Consider the following 11,374-nt stretch of genomic DNA (forward strand, 5'->3'; position numbering starts at 1 on the left):
CCTGAATTTTATCTACTTCCTCCTTGAATATTCTGTAAGAGCTTCCTGAGCTTTGTTCTCTGTTCTTTCACTTTTCCTTCCATTAGCAGATTTTTTTCTCTGCTGCTGCTTCCCATTGAGCCAACTCATCCCTCCAAGCAGCTTTAGCAGTTGTGCTGCTTTTCAGCAGGGACAGGTTGTCCTTGTTGATTGTCATTTTGATTTCAAATTAAATAAAGTTTATATAATAGTGTAACAGACAATAATTCAGAGCATTCCGATTTCTGTAAAAAATGAAGAATAGAACACAAAAATAGAATTCTGTTTCCACTGGGAGTTTGGGCACTGCTGAATAGAATTTTCTTTGTGTGAAAGAGGGCTGAGGAGCATTGGTGGAGCTCAGTGAATTCGGTTTTTAGTTATATAAAAGGAAAAACAATAGAAGATAAAAACCCACACTGCTTTCATTCAAAATGCAGGAAAAGAAGATGCTTGACAGGTAGGAATTCCTGAACTGCAAATGCAAAATCAGATGCATATATAAAAATATATATACACAGATTTTAAAACTTCTAATTGGTGTTCAGAAAGTATCTACCAGTATTATTCTTGATTTTAAAAGATGGGCTGTTCAAAAAAAATGGGTGAAAATCTGACATCTTTAGAAGGCATTCTGAGCTATCGGAAGTGTTTGAAGCTGGTGAAGGTGTTTCCATAAAGATTGCTCCATGTGGAGCCCTGGCCATGACTCTGGGTTCCCTGGGCACCTGGGCTGTGTGAGGGGCCCTGTGGGCTGTGAGGGATCCCATGGGAGCTGCTGGGAGCAGCAATGACCACGGGCCCTGCTCTGCAGCAGAATTCCATCTCTCCCCATGACTTCTGCTGCCCCTCAGGCAGGACTGGAAGTGCTGGTACAGGAGTCTGTGTGCAGCAGCACTTCTGAAGGGGTTACCTGGTGCCACAGATGTGCTTCAAGTCTGAAACATGTACTGTGCCAAAAGAGAGGAAATATTCATAGATAAAACACAAAAAATGCATGGCAGAATAGAAAACCAAGAAGGGTACAACAAAAAATAGCAAACCACTGGTTTAAACCAGAGAAAGAATCCTCATCAGAAGAAGCTGTATGTAATTTTGGTGACCAAGTGTGAACTTTTTCCACCTTTTTCAGTTTGTGAATTCCTAAATATATCTAAGACTTATATCTTAGAAACTTTGTGTCTATATATTGTTGCTGATTGCAAGTGGGTTTGTTTAAAATATATCTTCCCAATGAACTACAAGACTTCTAGGCAATGAAGGGGAAAACATAACAGCAACCTCTTTTTCTCATATTGCTTTAAATGTCAGGAAAATGTTCTCTCCCAGTTAATGAAATATTTTGCCCTTCACAATTCAGATGGATGCAGTTTATCCATTTATTCACAATGTGATTTGAAGAGGGGTAAGCAGGAAATGGGTGAGTAACAAGTGACTGACATGGACAGAGGGGTCACTGGGACCTTTCAGCCTGGACACCAGGAATGGCCAAAACCCTGCTCCCCACGGGAGACTGCTGGGAGTGTGGTGGTAATAACAACGGGTTGGGGTTTCATCCCTGTATGGACCATTTGCTCAAGAGGTGGATTCGATGGTCCTGGTGGGCCCTTCTGACCAGAATGTTCTGTGATCCCGGGTGACAGACACAGCACACTGGGGACTTTGGGAGCACCAGGACCCAGCCAGGGCTTCCTACTCATCCTGTTCCACCCACAGCCACCTGCACATTCCCACCCACTCTGGGTGTCCTGGCCAGCCAGGGAGGCCCCACAGCAGAGGCCACTGCCTTCCTCTGGTGGAAGGGAGGGAGGAAGGAAAGGAGGGAAGGAGGGATGGAAGGAGGGATGGAAGGAGGCCACTGTGGAAGCAAGGCTGGCCTGGTGCCGTGCTGCTCACACACATCCCCTCAAACATTGCTCCTCGTGGGCAAAGGCTGCTTGGCAGCACAGACCATCCCCTCTCCCACTGTGCAGCATCTCTTGTGGAAATGTGCTGGGACTGTAGTATCTTTTCATCTGGGAGTGAGAATCCTGTTGTAGTGTTTGTTAGATCCTGCACTTCAATGAAACATCCTGAGGATCATGCTCAGGTTGCTGCCTATCATTTAGTTTTCCATTGGCTCAGCATATTGGTGGCACCTGCAATTTCCATTTTGAAACAGAGGCAAGTTGATCTTTGGAGTTCCTAAAATAAAAGCATTAAAACATGTTCACATGAAGGTAAGATAGCTTTTAAGTGCCCTTAGTATTTGTCTACAAATTGCTTGAATTGTAGCCATGTCTCAAAATGCTGCTGTTAGCCTACAGTACAGATTTGAGAAGTTCTGAAATGCAATATGGAAATTACTCACTCTTTTTAGGTATTTCAAGGTGTTGATTGAATTGCCACCAAGCAATGTTGGTGTCAGGCAGATGATGGCACCAGAACCAAGCACTGAAATCACTGAGGCTACCTGCTGCTATAGAAATGCTCTGAAAATGTTGATAAAATCCCCTTCATGTTGTAGGTTTGTAAAAAACATAAGGTAAACGTGCCTAGGTGTTTGAGAGACATCTGTCAGGTCTGGAATTGCATTCATTAGCTACAACAGGATCCTGTCCTGATGGGTTTTTCTGTATTTTTTTCTGACGGCAGAACTCTCTCATTTGGGGGTATTCCTGCCCCCTTTTGTTCCTCTAAACATGGTGTTTCATTCCCTGTTCTTCATGTTGTGTTTTGACCAAATTTCCCCTGAGTGTGTCAGGACTTTCTTTCACAGCACATAAACTTTTATTTTTAATCAGCTTTTTAAGTGTGAACAAGTGGGTGTTTGAGTGGGTGTTCCCTTGAAATGCTGTGGCCCCATCCACAACTTCAAGATCTGTAGGCAAATGGCTGAAGAGGAGTCTGACTTTTCTCAGTTCCTTGTTAGATTTAGAATTTCTCTCGTGAAACTTCTAGCTCTTAAAAAAAAATGTGAACGAACTTTCTGTGTGGAAAATACAGCTTTACAATACTTGTGTGGGATTAGTCTCTGGGAGTAGGTAACTTTGGAACACCTGTGTGACATGGCAGGAGCTAGAATGAAGTTTATTAAGAAGCATCAGCCAGAGGGGTGCTTATTTACTGAGGAAATGGGCAATGTTTGTGTTTCCTGTGTGTGTCTAGATTGCTCCTGTGTGGTACCATTTTGTGGGGCAGACTCAGCACACAAAATCCAGCTGTCATCCTTGGCTGGATCTGCAGTGAGCTGCACACTCCACATTCTGCTCCACTGCTCCATCAGAAAAACTTTGCAAGAACCACTTGGACTAAATCTACAAATGACACTTGCAACCTACAGCTTGCCCAACCTGTAGATATCTCAGTTGCCTGATGAGTTTCCTAAGGCTTTCTATATTGAGAATTGCTGTAGTAGCAGGGAGCCCCTGAACGGGGAATAATGAGCGTTGACTCCATGATTGCAGAAGGCTGATCCATTGCTTTATCGTTCCTTTCCCTTTCCCTTTCCCTTTCCCTTTCCCTTTCCTATCCTATCCTATCCTATCCTATCCTATCCTATCCTATCCTATCCTATCCTATCCTATCCTATCCTACATGAAAAACCCCTGGCCCTTGCCAGACAGTCCAATATAGCTTTGACCTAATTGGTCAATCAATCAAAACACCATCACCAGTGTCCAATTAAGAAGCCACCTTTTGGTAAACAATCTCCATAACACATTCCAGATGTGCACAAAAACAGGTGCAGCAGGTGAGGATAAGAATTATTTTCTCTGAGCTTTCTCAAAGCTTCCCAGGAAAATCCTGGGAGAGAATGATGTCCCTCTTTGTTCAGAGAATATGTGACTACCACAGAATTTTTGTTCAGAGGATATGTGATTACCACAGAATTTCTAATGACAAGTTTGTCAGTGAGATTCACCTCAGCCTGAGCTTCCTTCTCTCACTGCCCAGGGCTGGGAATAGAGACAGGGATTTGTACCTCTGGCCTTGGTGGCACAGCCACAGCCTTATCCCAGCCACACTTGTCACACCTGGTTGAGAAATGTGGCTTGTGGACAAGGTCCTGCCTGTTCCCTGTTCTCTCTCTGCATTGCAGTCCCCAGGAATCCATCACCAGCAGCACTGTCCTTCCCCTCCAAATCCCTGCTGCAGCTTCACTGCATCAGCTTTTGACAGGGTGCTGGAAACTGGGCTCCTCTTTCTCTGTTCTTTGCTTCTCTCCCTTTCCCCCAGTCACCCTCAGACAGCAACTCCAAAAGCACCAGGTGGCTTTTTCAGTAAGGCAGTGAAGTGCTGCTGATTTAGGTTCTGAGAAATCACTGGGAATTTTACTGAGTGGAGAGGTGGGAAAGTGACTTCCCATTTTGCCAGGGGGGATTGTCAGTGAGGCAGGTAGGATGAGTGCCATGGGGCATTTCCAGGGACAAATGGTTTCTTAGGGTGAATTTATCCTAGGTTAGCTCCCTGTTTCTCACAGTTTGGGGTGAAGGCAAGAAGCAGCCTCTTGTTTGCAATTCTGTGACCCAAAAGTTCCCTCCATGAACGGGATTCCTGCACTGGGGCTTGCATTTCATGAGCAGCGCTGCTGTGCTGGTGAGCCTACCCAGGGGCCAGAGAAACTCTGATTTTCTGGGTCCTGCTTGGACAGGCACAGAAGTGAGAATTACAATTAAACAGGCAGTTAGTAGGTAAGATTCAGCAAGCAAATAGATTCAAGACTTACCAACCTGAATTAGAAACATCAAAATGTCTGTGCTTTGTATAGGAAAACCCATCCCTATCTCATGTGCTGTCTTGACAGTGGCTTTTACCTTATATCTGTAGAAAGGCAGAGTAAACATAGCATGGGATTTCCACATGTATTTGCACAGGTTGGTTTTTTTTATGATTTGCATTTTTGGAAGTAGATTTGTCAGAAGTGTTAGCTCTGAGTTGATTTATTTAGCACCATTTTGGTGTTTTCCATTGTGTCACTTTGTCTCTACTTCCCCTTCTCTGAGTATTCACTTCTTTATTTCTTCTTGGGCTCTCATCATTTGAGTCCTCAGAAGATGAAGATTATGATGTTTATGCAGATTGTGCAGAGAATACTTGAACTAATTTCTGAATTTTTCTCCATGATGGAAGTAGTTAACCAGAAAGATGATGGCTCATCAATAGATTGTGTCTGGGTTTATTGTTTGTTTTATTATTATTGGTTTTATTTCATTGATACATTCCTGTCTACTTGCAGGCCATGGACATAGAAAAACAGCAGTATGATCACTGTTCTTTATTTCATGTTATAAATCTGGTGAATAATGTTACTAAAAAGGTGGGGAAATAATTCAGTGTGGTGAGCAGCTATAGAAAAAGAGATACTGAAAAAGATTCTATGCAGAAGAGGAAAGAAAGAAAAGTTGTTCCTTTTAGATAGTTTGATGAAAGAAATATCAGAATAATTACAGGAAAGAGTTTGATTGCATTAGGCTTGTCTGGCATGTTGTGACAGAATGTTTGAAGAGGAGGAAGAGCCTGGTGTGACTGGTCTTTGCCCTGGTTCGTGGACTTTCCCTACTGAACTGCAAGAACTTTCCAGTTCCTCTTGCTGCAGGGCTCGTGGCACATCACTGCTGAGGAATGGCAGCTGTGTGGCCTGGCAGTGGGGAAAGGAGTGGTAATTTTCCCAGTGCACAATAAATTAAAGCAAAATGCTGCTATTAAATCTGAAATGTTTTTGTCAAGGCGTCAGGATAAGCCCCAGAGGAAATGCTGAAGCCACTGGCACTGCTGTGGTGTCCAGATTGCTCTTTGCAGCCACAGAGGGGGGCTGTTGATCCAACAGTGGAACTCTCATTCCTCACTCTGCAAAGGGAGGAAATGGCATTACTCGCATTTACCGAGTATGGGTAAGTGTTTTCCAGTGTGCCAATTTAATCAGAGTTCCTAAAAGCCATTTCTCCCCCCCCCCCATGAGTAATTATTGCTGTATAAACCAAATCAGTCTTTTTTCAAGGAGGCTCCATTAAATTACAAAGTCAGGACAAATACTGTCCATTTTCTGAAGTTCTCTGGTGCTGAACCTGCTGACTTGAGCAATATTCAGTTTTTATTGTTCTAATAACTGCACCACCATATGGATTTTTGCATGCAGTTGATCAATGCAAGGGCACTAAGCTCACAATGCACCTCATTCTCATTCCACATACCTGAACTGTGGGTTCAACTCCCAGCCCGTGCCCAGCTCCCACACTTTCACATCTGAAATTAATTTCCACATAACCATGATATATTCTGTGTGCTGATAGCTGCAGCATGGATGTTTGCTTTCTGTTTGAGATGTGATGATTTTTCCATTTGGAGCATTTCTTTAAAATGTTGAGTTCAGCTGCTTTAAAGAGAGGACCATCTTCAACAGGAACAGGACCACAGAACCATTTAGGTTGGAAAAGACCTCTCAGATCATCAGGTCCAGCCAACACTGCCAAATCCATCACTAAACTATGTCCCCAAGTGCAACACATGTTTTAAATACATCCAAGGATGGTGACTCCAGCAATTCCCTGAGCAGCCTGTTCCAATAATTGACAACTCTTTGTGAAGAAGTTTTTTCTAATAGCCAATCTAAACCTGTTTTTTTCCACACTTCCTTCTTCACATACACGTGAAATCTGAATTTCTCACTGTCTTGCTAAATTCAGCTGAACCATTTTATTCCTTGTGTACCTCCCTTTTATCTCAAGCATTAATATAATATTTTTGCCTTTGCACAGTTTAACTGAAGACTTAAGATACTATTGATGTGTTCTTAGGATCTGTTGATTTTTACCTCCTTGGAGATCCAATCTTCAGCCACAGAATGGAATTTGGCAGGTGGGCAAATTTGGCAGCTACACCTGCATGGGAAGCTCACAGGAATAAACTTCTAGTTTAAAAATGAATATTCCTTAAAATTACTGTTGTCCCAGAAGATTTCCAGCACATCAGGAATTCTCCTGTGAGTTGTAAGCAGAGTCATAACCATTAAATGAAGAATATTGCCTAGTTTTAGCGACGTGCTTCATTCTTTGTTGTCAGACTCTTCAGCATTGGCAGGATTTTGCTGCTAATGAAATGACTGATAAGGACAGGCTAGAGCAGGAAGAGGGGTGATGGAAATCTCTCTCCCTTCCAGGAAGCCAACAAGAGCCATTGAAGGAGTTTTTCAGCCTCTCCTCTGATTCCACTTTCTGCATATTTCCCCCTTGACAGGCAGTGGGCCCTCCTCACTGGCTTCTCTTGTGTCCTGCATTGCCTAGAGCAGGTTGATGTCCTCTCTCTGGTGAGCAGTCTCTTCCCTGGCAGTAACTCCGGAGTGGCCAGGAATTGATGCTGGATGAGGCAGAAGCTGCTCCAGGTGCTGCTTTCCTGGTACACTTGTTTCCCAGCAAGATTCTTATAACTAAGCTGAAACACAAGTGATTTCATCCTGCCATGGACACATACTTAAAAACACTTAGGAAACTTTCCAGAATAGCTAATTTGTTTTGTTTTGGGGTTGTCTTTGTGTTGGCTTTTTTTTTTTTTTTTCTTTTGGGAATATTTTATTAGTCCTTTAACTATAAAATGATCAGCCTGTATCTATTTAATTCTGTCTTCACCCACCCGCACTCCCTTGGTGCCCTCCCCAGCCAATCCCTTTTTTCTCTCTTAGGATGCTACACTCCAGATGCTCTGGCTTGTTTAGGGCAAGTAATTGAGCTGTGATTTTTCACAGCTTGCAAGAGTCCCATGTGAAGCTTGTTACTGCATTGTGAGAACATCCCACTCACTTCCTGCTGCCACTCAAGGACTACTTGAGTGTTATCTGGTAAAAACTTCAGCAGAGTGAGTGCACCTCCTGGAGATCCCACTTTATCCAGCGCTAATGACATTCTGACTCATTTGCTTCACAATAGGCAAATAGAGAGTGAATTTTCAGATTTTAAGTTTTCATATACAGGGTCCTTCCTGGAGGACTACTATTTGAGATCCCAGCTTGAAAGAAACACCTCAAGGGCATTTGCTTAGAAAGTGGACATAAAATCTGTATTGGCACTTCCTTCTTTCTGCATTCCTCTCGGTACAATGTAATCTGCTGCTTAAGATCAACTGATCCAACTGATATCCTTGGATCTGAGCAGCTGCCTTTACACAGTTCTGCTCAAAAAAAAAAAAAAATTTTGTTCAGGACTGTCCTCATGTTCCATATATATATATATATATATATATATCTCTAAATATTAATGCCCTGCTTGCTGCTGGATCACACAGCATGGAGCAGCACACCAGGAGCAGCAAGCATGGCTGGAAGTTGTGTTCAGAGGGCTGCTGAAGAGCATGCTGATCCAGTCATCTTGAAGGCTGCTTTAGTATGTACGTGACTGAAGCACCGGCTGAACATGAAGTCCATCAGTGAGAGGCATTAGCCAAAAACAGGTATTGGGCAAAAGACTCAGTTTTGAAGCAGAACCTGTTTAACACAAGGTGACTGAATGTTGCACAGCCAAACAGTAGAAGCTGGATTATTTTCAATCCCTCTTCTAACAAACTGACTCATTGAGGGCTGCAGTTGTCCATTGTTTCATAAGGCCAAAACACTGGAGCCCAGAAAACTTGCTCATAATTAAACGCTGGGAAAACAGACCAAAGCCCAGTTAAAGCTGAACTTACTGTTAAAATACCTGGGTGAAATAGTGTCAGTGGAAGAGCTCCATACCTTGTGTACTCATTTTACTCCCATTCAGTCAGGCGCTGCTCATTATCATCAGCTGAAGTGCAGAGCACAACTTCTGCACGATTTCACACTGTGCTCCAGTGTTGGGAACCTGCTGTTCACTCACATCCTCATCTCTCCTTGCCTGGAGGTAGGAACCCCCCAGTTCTGTGTTTCCCTCCCAGGCCAGGGCTGGCCCAGTGTCTGCACCTGTGAAATAACCACTCTGTGTCCCTGGAACAGCACATCCTGTCCTGGTACAGCCTTACACTTTAATAAAGTATCTAATGCCTTTCAAGGGCTTTTGGAAATAGAGCTCATGATAATGAAACTGATTTCACATGTTAGGGCCATACTTCCTACCTCAGACTTTCTGATTTCAGTAACAGATCAGGAACCTTTTAGGCTTTTAGTCTATTTCTTAGCATTGGCAGAACAGACCTGCCCTTTAGGAGCACCAAACTAATTGCCAAAATTAACAGTAATTGTTCCTCTTGTTTCTTTTCCTTGCTGGGAACTTTGCACTCCTGGTAGTTTCCAGATCTGGAAGCTTGGCCCTGATTCTACTCCAAAGAAATGTTTTAAATTATCCAAAGGGCTGTGAGTTCCATGGTTTCCAGGACAGCCTGACTTCTGAGCACTTTAAGATGTTTTTTCCTCTGGTCTTTTCCTCCAGACAGAACTTCCCTTGTGTCTGAGCTTCAGTCTTTTCCATGCTGCCTTTGCAAACAGTCACCTTTGCTGCCCAGCTTTTGACTTTACATTTCCCCACACTCAGTTTGTCCTCCCAGCATGCTGCAATGTTTTCAACCCCATCCAGATTTTTATGCAAGACTGCATGTGTTTTGTCAAAATCTCATTCCTTTTTATTTTTACCTCATCATAAGATCATAAGAGGTCTGTCCTCTCCACAATTCTGTGATGGTGGATGCTTCTGTCTCATTACCACCTCACCCACTGCTTAAGAGATTTTTCAGTGCACGCCAAGAGTGGCTGTACCACAGAAGCTTCAGAGTGGGTACCTCAGGAAGAGGCAGCAAAACCCATCTTGTGCATGTACTTACCATACACAGAGGTTTCTTTAGTTATACCAAACTTTTGCCTAGATTTTATTTCACCCAAATTCCTGTCAATTGCAATTATGGCTTCGCTTTAAGGCAGCTCTTTTGCTTTAAGTAGGCAGAACAAAGTGAATTGCCTGGAGCAGCAAGATAGGACACTCAGGGAGTGTTTAGGCTTTGGATATTTCCCTTGGGAGAAAGACATGGTTTTTCCCCTCTTAGCAAACTGAAAACTGTGTCAAAGATCTTCACAGTTCAGGTGGTTTCACTGGAACTGGTGCTCAAGGGGAAGCTCTTTCAAAACAAGAACTAAGAATATTTTAATAGTGGCCAAGGTTATTTGCATTATCACAAGGGAATGGCTCACACGTTTGGGGGGAAGCAGGGCTGGGTCAGGGAAAGGCATCTAAATTACTTGTGTTTTGCCTTGTCTTGTTCAAAAGCAAATGTTCTTAAACCAGAATTTTTTATTCCTACCCTCACTGATAAAACCACTATTATCATCTCAGAATTAATTTCTCCTTCTTTCTTCCATGGAATCAATTCCAATGTAAACAGCTGCTGGGTAAAAGAGATGGCATATGACCTTAAGCAGCTCCCTTCACCTTGAAGTTACTGCTGGTTATCTTCCCAAGCTCCATTTGCAGAGAAGCATGCCCTGGCATGTCAGGATCTTAACTGCTTATTCTTTATTTTCATGCAGTAAGAGACTTGTTTGCTCAGTTACTCAGAGGGAAATTGCACACAAATCCAAGTTGAACATTTCATGACCTGGCGTGGCTCTAGAAGTACTCAAAATTTTAAGAACAAAGGAGTTACAGCAGGTTCCTATTCAGGAGATCTGTATCTCTGAGCTGCTGCTGCTGGCACCAGGAAGGCAGCAGCCTGACACCTGGAGGGTTTGTTCACTCAAAGCAAGCTGAAAAAGGGCTCCCTTGGTTAAATAAATGGGAGATATATTATGTTGCATACATAACCTTTATGCTAGAAGGAATATTAACTAAAATAGACAGTTCTTACTCTTTTACTGGATGGATTCTGATAAACACCTGCTGCTGTAAATTGGTAGCAGTGCCACTGAGATTTACAGTGCTAATGTCTGTTAATGGTTTCTGGCAATGGAAGGGTTCATTCTTACTCGGCTTCAGCTCAGATGAATATATGTAGTCACTGGGGCTTGCCTTACTGCTAATGAATGGAAACAGGCACCTTACAGGGACAGACAAATCATATCTAAGAATAGTAACATTCTTGTTCAGACCCATGCAAGAACAGTGTTACAAAGGGATGGGTGGAGCATAAACAGCAGCTGCTCCTATACCTGATACCTGGAAACCCAAGACTGCAGACATTTTCCCAACTTTTTGCTATCCAGTGAATTTTCAAGTGGGTTGCACTGCATAACCCTGAAAACAGTTTCTATTCTCTGCTGCAATACAAACCCACGCCTCTGAGAAGCCAGGTTTCATCTGCAGTGAAGTTTCTGGTAACACAGGCTCTGTGTGTAGTAGATTTTGGCACAAAGACTGTGCCAAGTGGAGTCATGAACACACAAGTGCAGAAAATACAAGGGGAACAGAACTGCAGCAGACAAATC

Source organism: Zonotrichia leucophrys, chromosome 1 (genome assembly GCF_028769735.1).
Source record: "Zonotrichia leucophrys gambelii isolate GWCS_2022_RI chromosome 1, RI_Zleu_2.0, whole genome shotgun sequence".
Taxonomy (NCBI): Eukaryota; Metazoa; Chordata; class Aves; order Passeriformes; family Passerellidae; genus Zonotrichia; species Zonotrichia leucophrys.